The sequence below is a fragment of the Ctenopharyngodon idella genome, chromosome 17, assembly GCF_019924925.1.
Source record: "Ctenopharyngodon idella isolate HZGC_01 chromosome 17, HZGC01, whole genome shotgun sequence".
Lineage (NCBI taxonomy): Eukaryota > Metazoa > Chordata > Actinopteri > Cypriniformes > Xenocyprididae > Ctenopharyngodon > Ctenopharyngodon idella.
The window spans coordinates 17653552-17679936 of record NC_067236.1 but is presented as its reverse complement, the minus strand read 5'-3'; positions in this window follow the sequence as shown (position 1 = coordinate 17679936).

Below are 26385 nucleotides of genomic sequence, written 5' to 3'. Positions count from 1 at the left end.
GTATTGACTCTGTTTTGTGGTTAAAAAAAGTTGAAGTGTGTATTTTATGTGCCACCTGCATCAGTAAATGGAATTTCAAACACAAAAACTGTTTTCGAACAGGTTTCCCGAGCAATCCTCTGTCTACCATTGGTTGGCCAAACAGATAGTCCCGCCCCAAAAACATCATTTGTTTGAACAAATGTTACTGTTGTTAGGCTAGTCAAACAAAAGTACATTCTAAAAACTAATGTGTTGAATCAACAACAACAACAACAACAACAAAAATAACGCAACATTTTGCATCAATGTTTTTAAGTAATGACAGCTTTGAGTGAATTTACATTCAACCAACAAGCCACACTGAGTAGCGTGAACACAAATTAAGCTGATTACTCAAAAAAAATTAAGTCGCTCCAGCTACCAGAGTTGTAGCCCTGAACCAATTAATCTTATCCATTTCAGTTCAAATCAACAGCTATCATAGCACATGCTAGCATTACTTTTTAAAGGGTTACTTCACCCAAAAATAAAAATTCAGTCATTAATTACTCACCCTCATGTCGTTCCAAACCCGTAAGACCTTTGTTCATCTTCGGAACACAAATTAAGATATTTTCGATGAAATCCGATGGCTCAGTGAGGCCTCCATTGACAATCCAAGAAAATTAACACTTTCAGATGCCCAGAAAGCTACTAAAGACGTATTTAATACAGTTCATGTTACTACAGTGGTTCAACCTTAATGTTATGAAGTGACGAGAATACTTTTTGTGCACCAAAAAAACAAAATAATGACTTTATTCAACAATATCTAGTGATGGGCGATTTCAAAACACTGCTTCATGAAGCTTCGAAGTTTTACAAATCTTTTGTTTCGAATCAGTGGTTCGGAGCGCATATCAAACTGCCAAAGTCACGTGAACCAATTGAAATTTCTAAACATTTCGAAACACTTATGATGCAATGAAGCCTCGTTTACTGAAATCATGTGACTTTGGCAGTTACGTGCTTCGAACCACTGATTCGAAACAAAAGATTCGTAAAGCTTCGAAGCTTCATGAAACAGTGTTTTGAAATCGCCCATCACTAGATATTGTTAAATAAAGTCCCTATTTTGGTATTTTTTTTGGCACGAAAAAAGTATTCTCATCGCTTCATAACATTAAGGTTGAACCACTGTAGTCACATGAACTGTTTTAAATACGTGTTTAGTAGCTTTCTGGGCATTTGAAAGTGTTAATTTTCTTGGATTGTCAATGGAGGCCTCACTGAGCCATCAGATTTGATCAAAAATATCTTAATTTGTGTTCCGAAGATGAACGAAGGTCTTATGGGTGTGTAACGATATAAGGGTAAGTAATTAATAAATTTTTTTTCATTTTTGGGTGAACCCTTAATTATGTATATTTAATAAACAAGTAAGATATTACTCGTCACTGGCATTAGCGCAGTCATTGCTTATAGAGTCAATTTAGTGTTTACCTTCATGTATCTACTCTTCAGCACAATGATAACCACAAAAACTTTACAGAAACTCTTTTAAATGTCAAACATAACAGCATTAAACACAAACAGGTCTTTCTCTTCACTAAAAACAAATGAATTAACACTTAATTTCAACAGTTATTCTCATTATCCAGTCCTATGCAAAGCATGTTTCCGAAGTTATCAGGACAATTTCATTACTACAAACAATTTAAAAAAAAAAAAGCCAATTAAAACAGAAATTTGAGTTTAAATTTCAGACGATATTAATTTGATGGAACTCTACAAAATAATGTTTGCAACTTAAAAGGTTGAATTAAAACAATAAATTAGAATTTTTAATGTGCAGCCATGCATTTATTTAAGTTGTGGTAACAGGTCCCCTGAATTACTTTTTAGAGTGTATTTTGTTTTGGTAGTAGCACAGAGCTGCAGTATTTATGTTTTTTTGTTTTTTGTTTTTTTAAGGAAATCGACCCCTATAAATGGCTTAGTTGTGGTTACGTATTAATCTGGAATAGAAAAACACATTTTAACAGCGAAAAAAAAAAAAAAAAATGCACACTTCAGCCCTAGATCATCAATGAATGTGGATCCAGACGAGCAGCAAACGAACTACGTTGAAGGCAGATGCTCTTTGAGCTGCCAGACCTTTGTTGCTTGGTGGAAAACAATGAATAATTCTCTTTATGCCACACGTGGGTGTGAAATGGGGAGAGAAAATGGCAAGAGTATTATGTGTTCGCCAGATCAAACAGCCCTGCAAGCTCTTTATGATCACCCTGACTAACAAGGTACCAGCACAAAGGCAGAAAATCGCAGGAATGTTAGTTTGCATACCCAGCCCTTGTTAGACGTCCTCAACCTCTCGCTAAGGTTACGCGCCTGTTTGTCTGTTTATGTGTGTGCGCACATGTGTTTGGTTCCCCGGTAAGTGACAGCTGTGTCTCTTGTAAGACGTCTTGTTTCTTATCCCGGATAAACATCCTCTATTTGTCTGACGCTTGGATATTTGTCAGTATGTCTGCTTTGATGGAATAAATGTTATCTCTGTGTTTAGAATGAATGCGATACAAATGCCAATATATTTAAGGACATACTTTACCATATGCAAATGCTTCAGAATTAAAAAAAAAAATTTTTTTTAAAGGAATTAACATGTTATTTAAAAGGATATGCCAAAAGAAAAGCAAATTCTATTATCATTTATTTACCCTGATGTCGTTCCAAACGTGTTTGACTCTCTTTATTCTTTTGAACACGAAAGGTAACTTAAATTTTATGTTGGATTAAGTACTTTTATGATATTTTATGGTGCTTTTTTTATCCTCTTTGAAGCTTAACAAAAGTATTCACTTTATTAAATTAGAAAGAGTGGCCAAGATTTTCTTCAGAAATTAACCATTGTGTTCGATGGAAGCAAGTCACGATTAGAGTTTCCACGATAAAGAAAAGAAAACATCTTAAAAATCCCCCCCCCCCCCCCCCCTTTCCTTTCAAGAAGTATTTTTTTCTTCATTGTTATATCAGGACAGTTGTATCACCCTGACATCTTTTTACTTTTGTTCCACTTGAAAATATCAAATTAATTTTAAAAGGATAGTTCACCCAAAAATGAAAATATCCCATGATTTACTCTTCCTCAAGCCATCCTAGGTGTATATTACTATCTTCTTTCAGATTAACTCAATCAGAGTTATATTCAAAAAAAATATCCTGGCTCTTTCAGGCTTTATAATGGTAGTTAATGGGGCTCAAGATTTTGAAGCCAAAAAAAGTGCATCCAACCATCATAAAAGTAATCCATATGGCTTCTGAAGCAAAGCAAATCCATATTTAAAACTTTATAAATTATAATAACTGGCTTCCAGCAACAGCTATATGTGAGTCTAGTTCTGGCGGGAAGAGTGACCTCTGACCTGACGTATTGATGAACGCAGAAGCGCAGAAGATAGAGCAAAACAAAACACCGTTCACAAATTAGAAGTTTAAAACGAGAATTGTTAAAGAGAAATGTCAGAGGATTTTGATATGAGAGAAGAGGAGCTTGAGTTTGTTGCCCAGCCCTATTTGTTTGAACCGTGAGAGGTGTCAAAGCTTATGCTACTCCTACATCCTACGTCATACGTCGGGACAGAGGTCACTTTTTCGCTGGAACTCGACATGGCCGTTACCGGAAGCCAGTGATTATCCTTTATAAAGTTTTAAATATGGCCATTTTTCTTACAAAAACCCATCGCTTTGCTTCAGAAGCCGAATGGATATCTTTCATGATGGATGGATGCACTTTTTTGGGCTTCAAAATCTTGAGCCCCATTCACTCCTATTATAAAGCTTGGAAGAGCCAGGAAATTTTTTAATATAACTCCAATTGTGTTCGGCTGAAAGAAGAAAGTCATATACATCTAGGATGGCTTGAGGGTGTGTAAATCATGGGATAATTTTCACTTTTAGGTGAACTAACCCTTTAATTCAGAAATTAAAAACATGCTCATTGTAGAAGAAGTTTAATTAGGTCATCATATGTTTGAATTGAACTGAAAAAAAATTTGTCATGCCATTGAGAGAGTTTTATTTTTTTGGATGAGCTTTTCCTTTAAGTCTTGATAAAGTTTTATCTTTATAAAGGAGCACTATAACCTCTCTTTCTTTGTCTGTCTCTCACTTGGTCTTGTTACCTAGGCACCAGTGTCTCACTAAAATAATTCTCTTCCTCCACTTTCCCACTTCCATCCGCTGGGCACATTCCCAGACCGCACTGGTGCCGGAGACAACCAACCACTGTATTACATCCACAACGGCGTTTGCATCCATCAGAGGGCTGCCTTTTCACCAATTAACTTACAACTTCATGAATGCTCAATAAGTGCGCTTTTATGTCCAACTTTTTTGATGACAACTGAATAAAGGAGTTACAAAGAGTGGGCGTCCATCAGCGAAGGGCTGTAATCAATCCTAAGAGCCCCCCGCCACGATACGGGGGTCTCGCCGAACACAAATGTAATGTAGAAACAGATCTAGACAGGAAGCTTTATTATTACAGAATGTGCCAGGAGGTGCAGTCACTCAATGAGAAAATGATGCAGTGTGTGTGTTTAGCGTGATTGGGTTTAGAGAGAGAGGAATCCAATAAAGAAAATGGAGAAGGCCTTGTGTAAAGTGTAGAGGGCGGGCTGCTCTGTAGTGTATTCATATTAAAGACTGCAACGCTGGGAGGGGAAGTGATTACTGTCAGTAACTCCACAGGAAATGTTGCATCTTACTGACATTTAGAAATCATTTCAGCAGCTGGGAACAATAAAAAAGTGAGATTGTGCAATAATTGGCTTGCCTCACAGGCTTACAAACGGGAAAAAAGGAAAAAAAACAATAATAGATGTTACCTCCATTTCCCCGCACACCCCCCGCTGCTTTAAAGCTTTATCACTTATGAGACACAAAAGTAGATTCAGTGTTTAACAAGCTTGGGTCGTGTGTGCGAATGTATTTTGGGCGGTGGTTTAGGTTTGGAGGGGAGAATCTTGTTTGGTGGGTATCTTTGTTAAGATGGGAAAAGTATTGATGAATGTGCTTGTTTTGTTTTGTGATAATTGGTTCTAAAAAGATAAAACTAATTAAATGTCATATTCTGTAATATGAGTTTTTATTAATATGCAATATTTTTAAACTTAATTGGGCATTATTAAAATCAAATTACAGGATATGCTGATTAATTAATGTCATTTAATTAGCCCCTAAATGAAAATAATTAAAAAAAAAAATGTTATAAATTATTGTAAAATGTGAAAATATTGAATAAACATTACAGAAAGTTTTTGAAAAGTCTAAATGTTTTTTTTTTTTTTTTTTTGTTTGTTTATCATTGAGTAGAAGTCTGTCACTGGTCTATAGTAGTCTGCATCCCAAATAACCTGTTTACACCTGGTATTAAGATGCGTTTTGGTCTGCTAAATACAGGTGTAAACAGGGTCTAAAACGTTTTGAGCTTGTCCACTTTCGACCACTTCCAGAGGTAGACGAAAACGCATTTGACCGGATTTCTTTCGTAGTGTAGACGCTCATGTCGTTGAATGTGTTCGAACAGCCACAAAAGACCGTCTACTCTCCACCTACTGACCTAAATTGTAAACATTATAAAGTGCGCTAACCAGTCGGGATTTAAACTTTGTCAGCTGAAGACCCAAGGTTGGTTTGAAGACAAAAAATGTACCAAGCACAATGTTCTCTCACCATTCCTGATTTCTAACACAGCGTTTGACGTGGTCTTGCGTGGTCTGTGTGTTTTTCTCTGTGTCCGGTCGCGTTCATATGTAAATTGAGTGAGCTTATTTTGTCTATTAGATTGAAAGATCTGAAAAAAACCATACATTTACTCACCCATAAACACTCCCCTCTAATAAATCAGGACAGAAGTGGTTGAAAGTGGACAAAAGAGACGGATTAAAACACCATGTGTAAACGGGAATGTGTCTCCCTTATCTACTTGTGATCCGATCGACCAAAATAAATTTTAATACCAGGTGTAAACAGGGCCTAAAATACATAGAGAGAGATGAATCTGTTTTATTGATAAAATTCTTGTTTTGACTTGACGAAAGTACTCCTAGAATGAACTTTGTACTTGAATGAACTCTGTAGAATAACTTTCTCGTATACCTCGAGTGCTTTCCCTTGCTGTGGAGGAAAAAAGAGAAAGAAAAAGTAGAGGAAGAGGAAGGCTTCGCTCTACAAAAAGCAAAAAAAGCAAAAGTTGTGTGGTGCAGAACACTCCGGAAGCCTGCTGCGCCAGATATAGCAGGTGAGAGCAGTCTTCCGGGAGACTTTCTCTTCTGTTACGGCTTTGAAGAGGAGTATCAAAAAGCTGCTCTCATACTCTTTCATCTCCTCTGGCCCGTGCCTCTGCTGGCCAGGTGTTTTCCCCCAGAGGGCTTTCTCTAATCTCTCTCGCTCTCTCATTTCACTGCCCTATAAGCTACTGTCCTTACAGCACCAGGTTTGATTCTCAAAATGACAGTGAAGTCTATGTATAGATATGGTTGTGTGTTTGCATACTGATTGTTATGGTGAGAGAAATCACAACTTTAACGTGGGTGGAATCAGGTGGCATTTAAAAGCACTGCCTGATCATGTGCTGAGAAATGACAGAATGACTGATATGACAAGAGTGGATGATGTATCATGAATACCTGCACTGACAATGCTGACAATGTTTATCATGGGGCATCTGCAGTGACATTTGAAGAGTGATGGTTTGAATGTCACTCTTTACATAATGCAGGATGGAAAGTTTCCGTTTCAAGGTTGTGACTGGAGATCAGATGCAAAGTCAACTTGTCTTTTCAAACATCAGAAAATCTGTAAGAGGTGTTTGCTTTCCTTTTACCATGTATTTTTACAAAAGATATACGCTCTGTTTCAAAACGTAGTGAGCTGTGTACTGCCTATAACGGCAGGATCCTAGCTGAAATGAAGTGATTTGAGATGCTCTTCACTGACAACAACACGCATGCCTCACAAATCTCTGATCAGTCTGGTCTGTTTGGCTGGTTTTAGGGGGGTTTCACTTATTTTTCAGCAAGTTAGGCTAGGAAACCAGCTAGCCACCCAGCTAAACACTAGCTTGGCAGACTGGGAGATCAGCTAGAACAGCTAAAACCAGCAAACTAGCTTACTGTCTTAACTGGTCTCCAACCTGGATAAACTGGCTTGCCAAGCCATTGCTAAGTTCAAAATACATTTTTAAGACCAACCTGACAGTCTTGGAGACCCACAAACATTGGAGGTTTTTCAGCAGGGAGACTCAGCTCAAAATTGATTCCAGTAAAATGTGATGTTAGCATGTTGCTAAGCTAATAGCATTAAAAATACGTAGCTCACACAAATATTAGGTAAAATTTAACATTTTATTTAATAAGAATGAACTATTTTATCAATATCTTTGAGGACTAAATGAAACAAGCAATATATTGTATATATATTCTTTTAGTATTGTATATATATTCTATATCTTTTAGTGCCAACGTTACAATTACGTCACAGCGTTAGCTGGAGTCAAAACAAAAGGGAAAACTGGGGGCGGCCAATACAAACCAGCTAGTTTGTCAGCTATTAATAATTATAGTCGACTACATATCTTGTTGTTGTGTTGTTGGTTGCCAGAATCGACGGAGTATAGGCTCCAATTTGAAATTTTATCGCATTTTGCTGATAAACCGACGACAGCTTTGGTTAAACGCAATTAAACGAGCGGACTGGACAGAAACGCTCATCAAAAATGCTTGCATTTGCAGCGCACACTTCATGTCATTTAAGGTTAAGTAAACTATTGTCTTTTATTGGTATGGGTTATGGTTTGGTTATGTGTCTAAAGATTTCCCATGCATGCTCACCTAATCAGAAATTGGGGAAAAAGTTAAGTGATTTCTAATGTAACGCTAACTTTTTTAGCGCATAAGTTAGCTAACTTTGTTAGTCGTACAACTAGAAGTTAGGTTACTGCTAGCTAATGACCAGAGACTAACCATAAAGGAAACGGTTTGTGTCATCTTCCTTTCTACAGTTGCCATATGTGTAGTGGAGGAAATCCTGTCAGATCGTCCATCCACCCACAAAAAACATCATAATGTTTATTAACTGAAAAGGGGTCTATATCTATACTCTGCATTTCTGTGTCCACCATCTTTTTTTAGTAAAGTTTGTCGCAATGTAGTCACCTTATCTGTAAATGAAACATGCAATGCCTCCTTGAAAAATAAGATATCTTAGAAGCAGGGTTATTATAGTTTACTAAGGCCCAGTTTACACTAGTGCGTTTTCGTTTTAAAAATGGCGTTTTAAAATAAAAACGATTCTTGTCTACACTGGCGTTTCCACAGCATCTAGAAGCATCGAAGCAACCTGGGCTTCCGTTACACCTGAGCAGTGCCACAGGCTGATTGCCTCCACGCCCAACCAAGTATTGAGTGCATAGAAATGATCATACTTTTTAGAAGCCTGACATTTCTGTTTAAAATATCCTTTTCATTATTGATCTTATGAAGTATTCTAATTTATTGAGATAGTGAGTTGGTGGGTTTTTGTTAAATGTGAGTCAAAATCATCACAATTAAAAGTTAAAGTATTTCAGTCTGTGTGCATTGAATTTATTTAATACACCAGTTCCACAATTTGAGTTGAATTACTGAAATAAATGAACTTTTCCACGACATTATAATTTATTGAGATGCACCTGTATTATTGTGTGTATATATATATATATATAAACTTGCACTTTTTTTTTTTTTTTTAATTTTCTCATTTTCATTTAGTTTAACCTTATGTACTAAAATTTTAACTGCAAATAAAATGAAAATGGAAAATACAAAAATAAAAACATTCAAAAAAATTATAAAATAGCATCTTGGTGATACTAAAATTACAATAACATATGGTTACTGCCTTAAAATGTTGTCTAGGTAGGCAGCTCACTATGTTTCGGAACAGAGATGTAGTGTATGTGATATTTTGCATCTTTTGTTTTTGGACGATTGGAAGTGCAGGTATATCCTCCCATTTATGTTTGAATTATGTGTGAATAGTGCTTTATAAATAAGTAAAACATCTCCTCATGGACCACTGGAACAAAATAACTACATGTTCAAATAAATTATCAAAATGAGACTCATCACTATAACTATCATAATTATGTGACACTGTGGCACATGAGAGCTGTTTTTGAATATCTGGTCATGCCGCTCCCGCAGCGGACTGTTTAGCAGTGGCACGGTAATATATAGCTGACTGTAAATTAGTCATAGGGGAGTACAGAGACTTGTTCAGGTGGGCTGCTCCTGTCAGTTAAACCACAAAGATAATGAGACCATAAAGATTCACCTGCACTCTGCCTGGGCTATTAGTGATGACATCACACCTGTGGGACACAAAAAACAAAGCGGTGACCGTCAGATGGCAAAGAATGGGCAATTAAAGTGTGATTTCAGACCCCTGCGGGGAGGAAGGGTGTGCATGGAGAGCAGAGGAGGGGAAAAAAAGATGAGAGAAAAAAGCTGATGTAGAACGAGACAGCCGGTGGTGAGAGAGTGACTGTGAGTGAGAGAGTGGGCGTGTCGTGTCTGTCAGCTGTGCTTGGCTCCGTCCTCCCCCTGATCAGCGCGCTGGCCCAGCCCGCCGGTTTCCAAACAAACTCGCCGGAACATGTTGCGCGCTCGGCCGTCCCTGCAGGCCCCCCTGCCGCGCTCCAAAGCTGCCGGCCACAATGCAAGCAGGTGGCCGTGCCGCCTCGCTCAAAGAACGGGCATGCTGAGTGGGTGTCAGGCGACAGAAAAAAAATTCCAAAAATCCCCACTGACCTCCAGCCTTGCCTGTGCTCGCCAAAAAACGGCGACAGCAGTTTTGGGTTGTCCGCTTTTTTCTTTCGCTTTTTGTGCGCCGGCGTATTGTGCGACACAAGTACGAGTTGTCATTTGCTCAGCTTGTTGTGGCGAGCGGGGGTTTCGGTCTTCTTTTCATGTGTGTGTCAAAATGAAACTCGCAGGCCCAGGCCAGTAGGGTAATGTGAGGAGCAGCGGTGGGAGCTGCTGAGAGGAGTTGTAACTCTGTTAACTGATTTTTCCTCCTCCGTCGTGGTGGCAGGTGCAGCGTTCAGGCAGCTAAAAAGACAGCAGCAGCAGTAAGCAGGTGATTTCCACCCTGACTCACATTCACATTCCCCGTCAGATCATGGTATCTCTCATCGTGTTTTTTTCCGCAGTTGAGGCAACCGCCGCTTTACCACAGTACTTTAGCGTTTTGATTAATCAATCACAACTGAGAGACTTGAATATATTTGAAGTGACACCTGCTGAAGCTTCTAACTGTCCAACACAACGTTTAAATGTAAAACTACATATTTTCAGAATCGACTAGTTGGTGGGCTGCCTGAATGACTGATCTGACCTGACCTCAAAGGGATAGTGCATTCAAAAATGAATGTTTTGTCATCATTTACTCACCTTAATTTCAAACCTGTGTGATTTACTTTCTTCTGAGAAATTTAAAAGAAGATATTTTCAATTTGAAGAACTATTTTTGTCCATTTAATGAAAGTCAATGGAGTCCAAAGCAATATTGGATTCTACTGACTTTCAATGTATGGACAAAAAACATTTAGACTTTTTTGTTAGTAAATGATGACAGAATTTTCAGTTTTGAGTGAACTTTCCATTTAAAGAAGACTGTATGATCAGTCGAGTTTCGGGTTCACCTGGCCCTTATCGGATATTTTTATAGAGGCGCCTAAGCTTACGATACTCCTACATCCTACGTCATACATCTAGGCCAGTCACGATAACTACTTTTTGTTGTGTGATATATTGTCCCAGAAATAATTGCGATATGCGATATTATTATCATTTTAAGACTATTTTATGCCACTGAATATATAATCATAATATAACAGCATAATAATGCAAGTAGGCCTACACACTTTCAAATGACAATGAACTTATCTCTTAAGAATATTTAGACTGTATTTAGGCTACTGGAATTGAAGCGTAAAAATTAATAATGTTGAATAAATAATAAATAAACCTTTGCTAACAAAAACTGCAAAATAACAAGTAGAAAAAAACACTTTCAAATGCACAAAAAGCACTTATATGGAGATTTTCCATCTACAGGTTTTTCCCTGACCTTATTTTCTCAATAAAGTAAGGGTGCATACTATTGTCAGATGTCCATATGAACAAAGAAAGACATGGATTTAGCAGTCAGATATGGCCTGTTGCAGTATCTGTTTTTCTAGAGGCGTGTTTGAAAAACTTCTTTTAACTTGAGCGCCACGTTTTAGCGGCGCGTCATGCACGAGATGCTGCGAAAGACGCGAGTGCAACAGTCAAACAAACACGTTTCCATGGAAAAGCCGCAGTGGAATGCAAAAACGCATTCCTTATGAAAACGAACTAGACACTCGCGACTGCCGCATCCTGTGTGAAACTAGCTGTGAGTGTGCACCATTTCGGCGCATTTGCACTTATTCTTCCAAACTGTCTGTAGTTGTCAGGAAAACACTATAATGACTCGAATGGCGCATTTTTCCGCCTGTCGATGTCAGCTCTGTGTATGAAGGAGCTGAGTCCCGCTTTCGCCTCGGAGAGCAGACGAGATGACAGAGGCAGCACGATCGGCAAAATGTCGGTGACATTTATTTTTGTGTAAACATAATGGGCAATATATCACGTCACCAAAAATGATCGAGGTCATGTTCATATATTGCGCGATAAGTCGATATATCGACTATCGCGACAGGCCTACATACATCGCGTTTTGACACAAGTCGACTTGTGTAGGCCATCTGCCAGAAGCTAGTTATTTTAGTTTATAAAGCTTGTAATATAGATATTTAACTTAAAAAAACCCATCGCTTCACTTCAGAAGGCCTTTATTAACCCCTGTAAAAGTCGTATGGATTACTTTTATGGTGGATGGAAGCACTTTGTTGGACTTCAAAAGCGCCATTCACTTCCATTATAAAGCATGGAAGAGCCAGGATATTTTTTTTAATATAACTCTGATTGTGTTCGTCTGAAAGAAGATAGTCATGTACACCTAGGATGGCTTGAGGGTGTGTAAATCATGGGATAATTTTCTTTTTCGGGTGAACTATCCCTTTAAAGTGACCAAGAAAGCAAATGGACAATTTATAGATAATATGAATAATATAAATATATAAATGATTAGATGATGATTATATAAGTCATCAAGGGCAGGACCATATTCTCTCTCTTCCAGTGACCTGTGCACTCACATGAGATTTCAGCAATTAGCAAACACCACAGTTCCAACAATCCAAACAATTCCTACAGGACAAAATCAAGTCTCGCCCTACATTTTTTCTTGTTCAAGAAGCCGTTTCACTTAGATATATTTCACAATCAGAGAGAAAATGGGAGAAGAGATCGCCGTTTCCATTTCATGCCGACTTTAACTTGACATAGTTTCTCAAAAATGCATCACTTGTGGCCAAAAAACAACAACAACAACAAACAAACAAGCAATGCATCATTTAAAGACGTCCATCTGAGTGCGTATGGTTTTACTTGGCTGGTACTTTAAAGGGGATGAATACAAAGATGCATTTCAGAAAGTTTTAGCATGAAAACGGTCTAATAGCTAAAGCATATCATGTTAATTATAGCACTTCTGCTACAAACATCAGAACTCAGATCTTGCTAATCCTCTTGTCGACCATTGTGACCCAACCCTAGCAGGTTTAGCAGCTTCAGTTTAGCGCCCACTTCCTGTTCTCATCCGCGAGGTCAAAAGTCTTCACGTGACAGCCCTCGTTTTCAACACTATTGTGCTGTGCGTGGCTTTCTTAGCTCCTTGGCAATGGGAACAAAAGCCCATATTGGGTTCTTTATACACATTTTTACACCATTGTCACATTGAGCCAAGTGTCACGCAGAATTCTGCAACATTGTTCCGCAATACACACGGAGGAGAACAAATGCAATAGAGAGGAGAAGACGTGATTTTCCTCAGAGAGACACAATTTGGCTGCCTGTGAGCCAGTCCAAAAATAACAAAGAACAAAGAGGGATAAATGAGAGCATTTTGAACACAGGCTACTGGCTTGGCAGAACAGGCGGGGGATGAGGAGCGCCCGTCCGCACATCTGTCCACGCAGCACGGGGTTCCAGAGACACCCACCCGAACGGGCTTAACCTTCCCTCTCCCACACCACCTGTTCATTAGCATGGGCCCCCCTGCCGAGCCACAGTCATTTTCACTCCCCTCTTTTTTCCCCCTTTTCTCTTCTTTCTCGATGGCGGGAGCGGAGAGCCTCTGGGACGATGGTTTTCAGTGGAACGTAATCTACCATCTGATTCAGGCCGTGATGGTTGGGAGGCCAGCGCCATGGAGAGATATGGCCAACTTTATTGGACACGGGGAAAAGGGACTGATGAATGGTCTCCAAATGCGTTCACCCTCAAATTGTCAGAAGTTTTTAATTTTCCATAGCTCTCTGCATCAATCAGAGCTGGCCCATTTTAATCTCTGCACGCCTTCATTAGAACGAGAGAAAGACTGGTATTAATCTCATTGTTTTGTGCCAGGGGATGTCCTTGAGAACAGGCACATAGCAGCCCATGACTCCACCATTAGGCCTATTGTAATGTTCCCATTGTAACAGGACCAGTACGGCACGTCCAAGATTCCCATAAACGCATTTGATCCCTAACAGCTCTAACCGCATTAAGGATCAATTATGTTTTTTTTACGCAAGCAGCTCTGCCAGTGCGATCACGGAGGCGAGGAATCTTGATTTACAGTGGAAATTAATAGGCAGGTCTACTCATTAAATGCAAAAGCACAGTTAAACAAACACGAAGCCTTAATGATTTCAATCTGTCACCCCCAGCCCCAATTACTCCGCACCCCACTAACAGTCGCGGCCCCCTGGTCGCCCTGCGTTCTGCTCCCTTGGATTGCGTAGAAATCCCTGACATCCTCCCCTGACTCCCTAATTGCTTTTCCTCAGTGCCCAGGCGATGATAGGGACGACTGGGTGACAACATCTCAATTTCTACAAACCCCCACCACCCCACCCAGATCCTTCCGTTCCAATTACCACTGATGTTTTTTTCCCCACTGTGCACATCCCCATATTAAATTTAATTTCCTGAGAGCCTGCCAAGATTCAGAAACCAAGGCCGTTTCACTTGAGTCTCCAAGCAGGTTGGAAATGAGGAAAGAGAAGCGCTGTTCAGATGAGGATGGAGATGTTTTTTGGACAGCGTGCAGAAATGTAAGACCATCGGCTGTGTGTAAGAGGGTATCCGTGTGATGTCACCATCGGCCGGAGTGACTGCGGTTACGTCCACTGAGTGGCAAAAAGACTTAGTGGGAGCATTGGTTTTCAGCGTGAATGCTGCGAAAAACAAACAAAACACATCACAGAGTTTTGCGATTGACTGTACAAATAGATTTGACAAGAAATCTGAGGTATATTTTTACAGACTGACGAAAGTTAAAGAAAAGAGAAGCAAATGGGTCTCTGCAGTTCACAGAAACAACTGCACTCCAGGCAGAGAAAAGTGGATTAGCAGTTATCATTTTGTGTCAATATGTTGAATTTTGAGGTAAAATCATACCCTATATATTGTATTGTTATATATTGCATTGACAACTAATATCAATTAATATTTACCATCTTATATTCTGCGTAATTGATGTTTTTAAATAAACACTGACAAAAACTGTACAAGTTTTAGGGCTGGACGATATGACGATATAATATATCATTGATATAAGTGATCACCTGGATTTAGACCTACCTATATTGTATTTATATAAAGCGTTCACAGGCAGATTTGCTTTATGTATTTTCTCTGCGTCAAAATCGGGCACATATAAATGTCAGGAAACACGATTCCTGGCTGCATGTCAATATCCATGGATCACTGGATCTTTGGTAAGTTGTAAGGAACACTATATTGCGTCCAACCTTTAGTTTAAACTGATAATTGTTTGTTTCGTTTTTTGCAGTTTTCGTTATTAAATCCAGGCATGCAGCAGGCTCTTTTGCCACTCAGTCCGGCAGAGGGGGCGTGTTCCGGCGGGAAAGTGACGTCAATACGCACCCTCTATTGCGTTTCGCCGAATTTAACCATTTACAATGGTTCACTAAGCGCTGAAGATAAACTATGAAAATAAACCGAAGTAATTGTCATTAAAATGGTCAGTATTAAAATTGGTAAGCTAATTCTGACTTACTTGCCTAAGTCTGACTTACTTAGGCCCTGTTTACACCTGGTATTAAGATGCGTTTTGGTCGATCAGATCACAAATGGACGAGAGAGACACATACCCTGGTGTTTTAATCCATCTCTTTTGTCCACTTTCAACCACTTCTGTCCTGATGTCTTCGAGGGGAGGGTCTATGGACGGGTAAATGTATGTTTTTTTTTTTTTTCAGATCTTTCGATCTAATGGACTAAATAAGCTCACGCAATTTACATATGAACGTGACTGGAGATGACGGAAAAACAGAAAGCATCAGCTTTCGTTCCTGCTCTGACAGCCGCAGAAATCAGAAATGGTGAGAGAACATTGTGCTTGGTACATTTTTCGTCTTCAAACCAAACTTGGGACTTCAGCCGACAAAATTTAAATCCTGTCTGGCTAGCTCACTTCCCATATTGTTTACACATTAAGTCAGTAGGCGGTCTTTTGTGGCTGTTTGAACACATTCGACCACGAGTGTCTACACTATGAAAGCAATCCAGTCAAATGCGTTTTAAACTGCCTCAGGAAGTGGTCGCAAGTGGACAAGCTCAAAACGTTTTAGACCCTGTTTACACCTGTATTTAACGTCATCCACTTATGATCCAATCGACCAAATGCATCTTAATACCAGCTGTAAACAGGGACATATTTTGATAAGATTTCTAAGTGGGTGTGTGACCCTCCTTCTTGGCCCTGAATGTCAAGTTCAAGCGTTTCTATTACACTTTTCACAATATATATCACCTGTAACTTTTGCAATAGGTGTAAAAGATGTTTGTCTTTGATAAAACTGTCATATTTATAAGTGGAAAGAGGTCAAAAGTGATAAGCAGAGGCGCTGAGGAATGTTTGATATGTTAGTAAAGGCGGCAGTTGCGCTGGTACAATTGCAATTATTCCTCTATAAACACACAAGCCCACACAGTTTACTGCTCTCTGGGCACACAACAATAAACATGTAAACCTTTGAAATGCATGGCAGTGTAGATAAGATAACTTCCTTTACAAGATGTTATTTGAAATGGTTCCCACAGCCCCTCATGTTCAAAGGTCCACACATCAAAAGTTCATAAAAATCAGTGGGTTGATGTGTGACTAGCGTGAGATACACATTATTAAAGTCAGGTTTTATATCATATCTGTGACATCACATGTTCCAGATCCTTCCTGTTCAGTGACATTTATATTTATATACTTCCTTTTTAAATGTCCAGGAATTTGAAGGTATTATTTTTGTACTCATGTATTTTGAGGAATTTGCTTTTGTCTTTTACGCAATTACTATTAAAATTGAATAGCTGTAGGCAATTTTACCTTCAGAAGTACATATTTCCGAGGTCTCCATGACTGGTTTCCACTTCTGTATTAAAATGCTGTATTAATAATAATTTCAGTTTAACATCTGGTCTGTCCTAGAACTTCCGTCTTTGGGAAATTAAGAAAATTAAGATTAAATGGGTCACTTTCCAAAATGTGTTCATCAAAGTTACTTTTAATAAGAATCTCTTCATTCTCCTGATTTCATTAGTTATAGCTGCAGTTAAAAAATAATAATAATTAAGCACAATTAAATTGCAGATTTTTTATATTTTTTGACTACCCTTATGTTTTCAACTTGGTATTTTAAGTACAATTTTAACATAGTACCAGTGGCAGATGTTCAGTATGTGAGTGCTCTATTGAGAATGCCTGGGTTAAGAAATTGATGGAAAATGACCTATAATTTTTAATTTATCTTAAGCTATTTTCCCCTAATAATAAATTATTTGTTACTTGTCTCCTGCATGGCACCGATTGAAGCTTTGCTATCTAACATGTACTCATAATGTAATATATCATGTATTATTCACATATTCTTTGTAATTATTACACCCTTGGTCATACCTACCACTTTTATGGTGGTGGACTTTGTAATGTTGCGCAGTTATGAAGAAAACCAGATTTAACTTTTGGAAAGAATTTTAGTAAGAACTTGGTTTAGTTAGAATTCTTTAATATACCGGCAAGGAGGCCTTCATAAACTGCAAGGTTTCTTATAACCAGACCTTTGGCACGTACAGCACAGTATTATTTCTCCAGAGTTATCTCACCAATGAACAAAAGCTCTGAAGAGAATAATCAATAGAGCAGCAGATAAAGATGAAAGCTGTTCAGAGAGATTTTCTCCCACTGGGTGTCTCATGTCACAAGGGCATTGGACAGAGACAGACTGGAATAATAGTAAATGAGATTTCAAATTCTTATGGCAGTTTCATAGGGGACGTCAAATAAAATGACACTTTGCATGAATGGGCTACAAAATAAGGCCCGAAACTCCTAAAATGAAGCTTTTTTTCTTTTAAATAATTTTTTGGTAAAATGAGATTCTTAACCTTCAGGAAAATGTTGATTGCTAAACTAAATATTATATGAGCTGTTGTTTATGAGCAATTTTAGCAATGCTGCTACCATGTTTGGGAAATGTCTTGCTACAGTTTGAAAATTTGGTCCCACTTTATATTAGGTGTCCTTTACTATCTACCTACATCAAAAATAAGTACAGTGTACTTATTGTGTTCATATTGTATTGCATCATATTGAGGTGGGATATGGGTAAGGTTAGGGACAGGTTTGGTGGAATGTGTAGGTTTAAGAGTGGGTTAAGGTGTAAGGGAAGTGTCAACCGTTATAAATGTAATTACAGAAATTAATTACACATGCAATTTCATGCAGGTGTTTTTTTAAATACAAGTACAATGTAAAAACATGTATGTACATAATAAGTACATTGTATCAAATTATAAATTTCAATGATAGTACATAGTAGTTAAAGACACCTAATATACAGTGGGACAGATTTTTTTTTGTGTGTGTGTTTGTAATTTTTCTAGCAATAAACAGTAAATAAACATCCAATTTAAATAGAAAAATGATTAAATCATTTACAAAAATGCCCTGTTGGGTATCAGGGTTGCAAGTAACATGGCAAATTTAGCATAGTCTCTAGTTTGAAAATATTGTCTACCGCTGACAGCACATGTCGGAAACGAAACGCCTATTACCATATCTGAATTTCAGCTTCGCAGGCTTCCTCAGTTCCTGATACACACTGATACGAAAATAACCGAGGCGGTTGGTTTTTCCATATCAATTCCAGCGTTAGTCCTCATCCTTTTGAAGTACATGCAAAGGAGATTCGTAGCTCTGAAAGAAGCGTCTTCTCGCCATGTTGACAACACAAACCAAAGGCCTCGGCTACAACTGCAGTGTTTGAGGGCGGGCCAGAGTAGACATTGTTGGCAGGCAGCCAATGCCTATGAAGGCCATAGACTAGCATTATGCATTTATTACATTGTTACGTAGGTATGTAAAAGGAATTGAGACTGGAATTCCTGATGACTCGTTTATGGAATTCAGAATTGATTCTTTCTTTTAGGAGACAATAACTATATTTGTTGTGCACTTTGCTCTTTAAAACTTTGCAGATCTTTTACATTAACAAACATCTATATTAGACATTGCATGAAAGGTAATATTTGATAGGGATGCATATGAAAATGTTGGCCGATACCGATAACCGATAATTTTTTTATATTTGAAAGCCAATAACCGATATATTGGCCAATAAACCTAAATCCAATTTTTTAAAATAATTTTTGAGAGCCTGATTACAAAAACAAAAGTTTCACCATTAAAAGCCATGTCCCAATCATACAGTTATAATGTTCTCATTATAATATTACATAGCCTATATGACAGACTTGCACTGCACGTTGCACGTTTAACTGTATTTTCTTTTTTGAAGTGACTCCAATCATTTTTCAAGCAATTCAAACCCATCATGGTGAAAAGTGTGCATCTGAAGTGTCTCCGCTGAAGGAAATAATCCATTATTTATCGGCTTTATCGGGCCGATAACATTAAAAATGAACATATATCGGCCGATACCGATATGGTGGCTGATATATCGTGCATCCCTAATCATTTGAAAAAGCATAATAGGCACTTTAAGTTTTATCAGTCAAAACAGCATGAGAGTGATATGAGCAAACGGTTTTGGTTTTTGTGAGAACTCTTGCTGCTTAATTTTGGATGTATTGTAATCTGGCGATGGTTTTTTTTTGTGGGCAGTCCAATGAAAAGGCAGTTACAATAGTCAAGATGTCATTCCATGGAAAACTTATTCCAAATCCACTGAGCAAAGTAAGTGCCAGTTGGTGCTCTTACAGTATGAGTTGTTGTACCAATAAGTAGTCAAATACTGTACCAACCTGTTTTTTTGGTGTCAATTTTAACTAAACAACAACTCAAATATTGCCAGATTCCTAAAAACCTTACACACTACAAATCGACCCATGTTTTTTCCTCTCCTCTTGTGTTAGAGGAATGTACCCAACCAGGCTTATGCAGTGTTACCACACACCCTTTCAACACAACAATTTATTAATTACCAGTTACAGTTGCCTTTTAATTACAGACATCTCATTAGTGTCCTCCGCTATCATCCCAGCGAATCCCAGCTTTTTTTTCCACGCCGAAGCTTTCACGAGGCCTCGCGTCCGAATGGGACCTTTAAACCCCCACCTGTGCATTATGACTCCAATAAACCTGTTATCAGCTCATGAAAGTGATGGCAAACAGGTGAGTGCAGATTCTCGATAAGTCAGCGGCTGAGATTAACGTTGTTTCTCAGTGGTAAAAGGGCTCCCCACCACGATGCCAGAGCCCAGCCTGCGAATTTTACAGCACTCCAAAATCATTATTGGCAATTAGCGTTCGTCAGGGAAGACAGCAGCTGGATGTAATTACAGGTAGCCCCTCATTACTCGTGCATGTACTGAGAAAAAGCAAGGGAAAAAACGAGCTGAAAGCTGCTGTTTACCCTTATTTATTTATTTTTACAGCAAAATGTTGTGCTACGTACAGTACCTTCATTGTGGTGCAATTATTGCAGGTGCAAAGAGAGGAAAGGAAATCTGGTATTTTGAAAGAATAAGGTTTGATATTTTGCTGTAGTGTTTCCAGCTGCGATACGGTTCCCGGGCAGGTATAAGACACAGATGGTTACGGCGTCCTTCCAATTATCCCTGAGTCAGACTTAGATTAGTACCTTTCAGTTGTTGTTTCAGGATTTTGTAATTACGTAATTAAAAATATACTTTATAAAAATATAATTATATATAATTAAAAATATGTGATTGTTTCGAGCAGATCCAGTTCTAGATCTGCTCGTAACCAGCCGTCTGCTGCGTTTAATGATGTTTACTGAGAAAACTGACAGAAAAAAAAAAAATCGAGGTTGGTGTGACCTGACGTGCTAAAGCACCAGTTGGAGCGAAAATGAATGTGTTTTTAAAAATGAGATAAATGACCACTTCCAAAGGAGTTTACAGCACTCCCTGAAAACAGAGACCCGTAAAACACTCATCAGCAGAGGCGGCCCATTCTAATCACCTCACCTGAGTATCATTTGGCCGGTGTGCCACCATAGAGAGCTGTTTCAAGGTGATCCAACTCATTAAATTCAGCATTTCTTTGGCATTACACTGCATTATCTCCAAACATTCCCATCAAAAATGTCTTGCGTGTTTACAACATTTTTTCTTTCTTTTAAAAGAGAAGTTCTAAAACCTATTTCTGTCATTATGTACTCATCCTCATGTCTTTGTGAACCGGCTTGTCTTCCTTTCTTCTGCGGAACACAAAAGAAATTCTGAAGAATTTCTGTGTGTGTTTTGAGTGTGTGTGTTCCACAGAACACAATAACATGTGTGGAACTGCATTAGGGTGAAGTAAATAATGACAGATTTTTCTCCATGGAGAATTGAAATGATTTTTACAATTTACACAACAAAATGTACAATTTTCTACAGTTTACACAATGAGTTGTGTAAACCTACGGCCCACAGTGACATCACAAAAAAGGTTTGTATTGGGAGTGATTCTAATCTCTAATGTATGTTTTTGGTTCATTTTTTTTCTGTATGTTTTGGGTTCTTGTTTCTATGGAAGCTTGTTTCTTTCATTGAATAAAAAATAAAAACGACTTTTTATTTCAGAATTCTGACTTTTTTTCTCACAATTGTGAATTTACATCTCACAGTTCTGACTTCTCTCAGAATTGTGATATAAACTCACGAGATAAAAAGTCGCAATTATCTTTTCAATTGTTTTATTCCGTGGCGGCAACAAGCTTCCATATGTTTTTATAGCATTATCACTTCTTTGACTTTTCTTTCTATTGAGATATTTGTGAGTTATAAAGTCAGAATTGCGAGATATATGGTTGCAATTCTAACTTTTGTCACAATTGCGAATTTACATCTCGCAATTCTGACTTTTCTCAGAATTGTTTGATATAAACTCGCAATTGCAAGTTATAAAATCAGAATTACGTGTTATAAAGTCAGAGTTATGAGATGTACTCACAATTGTGAGTTATAGTCAGAATTACGAGATATAAACTCACAATTGCGAGTTATAAAGTCAGAATTACGAGATATAAACTCACAATTGCGAGTTATAAAGTCAGAATTACGAGATATAAACTCACAATTGCGAGTTATAAAGTCAGAATTACGAGATATAAACTCACAATTGCGTGTTATAAAGTCACAATTGCGAGATATAAACTCGCAATTTCAAGTTAAGTCAGAATTACGAGTTATAAAGTCAGAATTACGAGATATAAACTCACAATTGTGAGTTATAAAGTCAGAATTGCGAGATATAAACTCACAATTGTGAGTTAAGTCAGAATTGCGTTATAATGTCAGCATTATGAGATATACTCACAATTGTAATTTATAGTCAGAATTGCGAGATATAAACTCACAATTGCGAGTTATAAAGTCAGAATTGCGAGATATAAACTCACAATTGCGAGTTATAAAGTCAGAATTACGAGATATAAACTCACAATTGCGAGTTATAAAGTCAGAATTACGAGATATAAACTCACAATTGCGAGTTATAAAGTCAGAATTACGAGATATAAACTCACAATTGCGAGTTATAAAGTCAGAATTACGAGATATAAACTCACAATTGCGTGTTATAAAGTCACAATTGCGAGATATAAACTCGCAATTTCAAGTTAAGTCAGAATTATGAGTTATAAAGTCAGAATTACGAGATATAAACTCACAATTGTGAGTTATAAAGTCAGAATTGCGAGATATAAACTCACAATTGCGAGTTATAAAGTCAGAATTACGAGATATAAACTCACAATTGTGAGTTATAAAGTCAGAATTACGAGATATAAACTCACAATTGTGAGTTATAAAGTCAGAATTACGAGATATAAACTCACAATTGCGTGTTATAAAGTCACAATTGCGAGATATAAACTCGCAATTTCAAGTTATTAAGTCAGAATTACGAGATATAAACTCACAATTGTGAGTTATAAAGTCAGAATTACGAGATATAAACTCACAATTGCGTGTTATAAAGTCACAATTGCGAGATATAAACTCGCAATTTCAAGTTATTAAGTCAGAATTACGAGTTATAAAGTCAGAATTACGAGATATAAACTCACAATTGTGAGTTAAGTCAGAATTGCGTTATAATGTCAGCATTATGAGATATACTCACAATTGTAATTTATAGTCAGAATTGCGAGATATAAACTCACAATTGCGAGTTATAAAGTCAGAATTGCGAGATATAAAGTCAGAATTGCGAGATATAAACTCGCAATTTCAAGTTATTAAGTCAGAATTACGAGTTATAAAGTCAGAATTACGAGATATAAACTCACAATTGTGAGTTAAGTCAGAATTGCGTTATAATGTCAGCATTATGAGATATACTCACAATTGTAATTTATAGTCAGAATTGCGAGATATAAACTCACAATTGCGAGTTATAAAGTCAGAATTGCGAGTTATAAAGTCAGAATTGCGAGATATGCACTCGGAATTCTGACTTTTTTCTCACAATTGTGACTTTTACATCTCGCAATTCTGACTTTTCTCAGAATTGTGATAGAAATATATTGTGAGATAAAAAGTCGCAATTATCTTTTAAATTGTTTTATTCTGTGGCGGAAACAAGCTTTTATATGCTTCTATAGCATTATCACTTCTTTAAATTTTCTGTGATCTACTGAGATATTTCAATCTTCAAAATGCACACAAAAGGACCATAAAAGTGGTCCATACACTATAGTTCAAGTCTTCATAAAGTCATGGCATAGTGTTGTGTGAAAAACTGTCATTTTAAGGTATTATTTACTGAAAATATGTCCTAGTTCTATTGGGGTTAACCATTTAAGCTGTGGGAATATTAGTATTATCAGCACAGCAAATTCGCATGACCGACTTGAATGTTTTGCAAAATATGCATGGGAAAATCTCCCTCCCCCTCATGCAAAATTCCCAATAATGCTGATTCATATTGAAATGGCTCGATTTCAATCACAAAAAAGTTGAGTAAATGATGACAGGATTTTTAATTTATGGGTGAACTATCACATTAACTTTACTGTATGAGATCATTTCCACATGTCCTGTTGGTTTTTGGAGCCGTATTCTGTTAGCTGTTATATCAAAGGTGCGGATTGCAATCATTGAATTTGAACTTTCATGTTTTTATGCGACGGCTCAGTAAGCCAAATACTTTTCCTGTGACTATTTCTGTCTTTCCCTTAGACATTTTTGAGAGATTTCTGAGCATTGAACCGCTTTTAAAAACATGTTTTTGGCCACCACGCTTAAACAAAATACTTACATGATGAGGTCAAAGAATGGGTGTTATATTTGTGATACATTGAGAAACCCGCCATGGCCTTGCCTGGCCCCCCCTGTTTCATAGTTAATTAATAACATGTGAGCACAGCGTCTACATTAGCAGCTGGGGGTTTGAATAACTGAATAACATTGTCCTTGGCTAGTGTAATATGTGATGAGGAGTGATGACCCCCAGTGATGCTTGGTGTTTGTAAGACAAGGGTCAACATGTTTCTAGCACAAGGGTTCACATCGAAGGGAACATCAACATATACTTATTGTTAAAAGGATGTTGAGGAGTTTGTGTGTGTGTCTATATATATATATATATATATATATGACATTAACACCCGCCAAACGCGGGTGGATTTTAGCAGTGGCGTGTAATGCAGTCACTCCTACTAGCCACTTTGGCGGGTTGAATTTTATATATAATATATACATTTTTCAATTTTAGTTTTTTAAAAAGGCATCTGAAATAATAAACTAAGTGCGATGTAGTGTTGTCAAAAATATAGATTTTTTTTGAAAAATACATATTAATTCTGAAATGCTTCCAATACTCATTTTCCGCAGAATAGATACACGGTACCAGCTGCACTTTCTCGCGCTCTCATCTCTCCGACAGCGAGTTGACACACAAACCCGCCTCCCCTCACTCACTCATTTAATTTGCTCCAGATTAATATTGTTGGTGTTACAGGGCTTGAATTTGACTCATTCCCGCAGATTTTGTGCTCACACTCAAAGTGCTCACACATAAAGGCGCCTCTCAGTACTAAACTAAGTTATTTTTCGCTGCTTATTGCGTTTAAACAGTCAAACAAAGAAAATAATGTCAAAATGCCGGTCTTGGTGAGTATTCATGTAAACACAGTCAGTTGTTTTAAGTGAACGTAAACAGTTGAGAAAGAAAACGCATGTGTAACAGTATAATGGATCCGTGCGTCAGGTCTTAAAGTGACAGCAGCCTAATATACCTGCTGCTAAATTATGAGAGAATATTAAAAATTTCTATATGGCAGTTTCTTCCCATGGTATTGATATCAAAATTGTGGCCAGTATGTATAAATTGTGTGTGTATGTGTATATATACACATACACGTATGTGTGTATATATATATATAATTTTAGTAGTATTATTTTTCTTATTTTCTTATATAATTCTTATTTTCCAGTAAAATGTCGAACCATCCATAAAAACAGATGTTTACTTGAAAAGCAGATCCAATCTATCGACCAACAAATATAAGAATTTGCTAGTATTGTTATTTAATTTAGTTTATATTTAAATTTGGATAAAAAAACTGATTAATGCTGAATAATTTTCATTAAATCCTCACAACCGCAGCAGTAACATCATGCGCTTCTTGTGATAAATGCAGTGCATCTCATGAGGACATGAGATGATATTGGAGCTGAGGAAACACCTGATCTTGTGCAACCGAAGAGAGCATTGTCTTCCACTCTTTCTCTCGAAACAAACTGAACTACCCATCAGACTGGCTGGTGGACAGTTTTGCATATCTACTGCATTTCTCAGCTCCACTGTAGCCCAGCCAACACAAACACAAAGAGCAACTGTCACGTTAAAAATGTGGAAAAAAAAGGAAGAAGAAGAAATGTCTGTCTTTCTGGTTCATCTCGCATGTTCCGTTTCATATCATGCCACAGAAAGTTGGAACTGAATAAGAAATGACGCTTTTGAGGAAAGATCAAGTGTGTAACGATCTAACAGATGGATAGCTGACTAAATGAGCAGCTGATACATAGATAGCATTTATACATCATGGCCAGTTAGATGAAGTGTTTTCTGTTATTTGAGATATAATTTGTGTAAAAATATTTTTGGATGAGAATCACCTCCGCAGTGTTATATATATTTAATCCCTTATTTAGCAATATTTAGTGTATATCATACAAAAATAAGTAAGAACAGTTTTATGATATTGGCTCCTTTTGCAAAAAGGCTACGTGGTTTTTATTGGTTTAGGTTTACGCAGCATTTATCTGGCTGTGCAATGATGCATATAACGACAACATTAAATGAAGTGAATTACTTGCATAAAATTGCAAACATTGTTATAGCTGTTTATTAAATGAGATCAGTAAATCTGTTCTTCCTTAGCGTGCTGCTCAAAAACAATCAGGTTCAAAATAATGAAACCATATTGAAATGCCACTTTTTTTTACGACTTTGAAAATATAAAGCAAAATATATATATAATTTTTTTTTTTTTTTTTGCAGTTTCTAGGTCATACAGACTCTTTGTACAGATGTTCTTGTTTCCATTGGAGCACAAGATGGTGTTTTTCATTATTATCATTATGCTTGAGAACATGATCATGAGGTTTACACAAACTTCATCTCATTATAACAAAAGAGAGATGAACCAAAAAGAATTTCTGCCAATTATGTAAATGTTTTAATTCA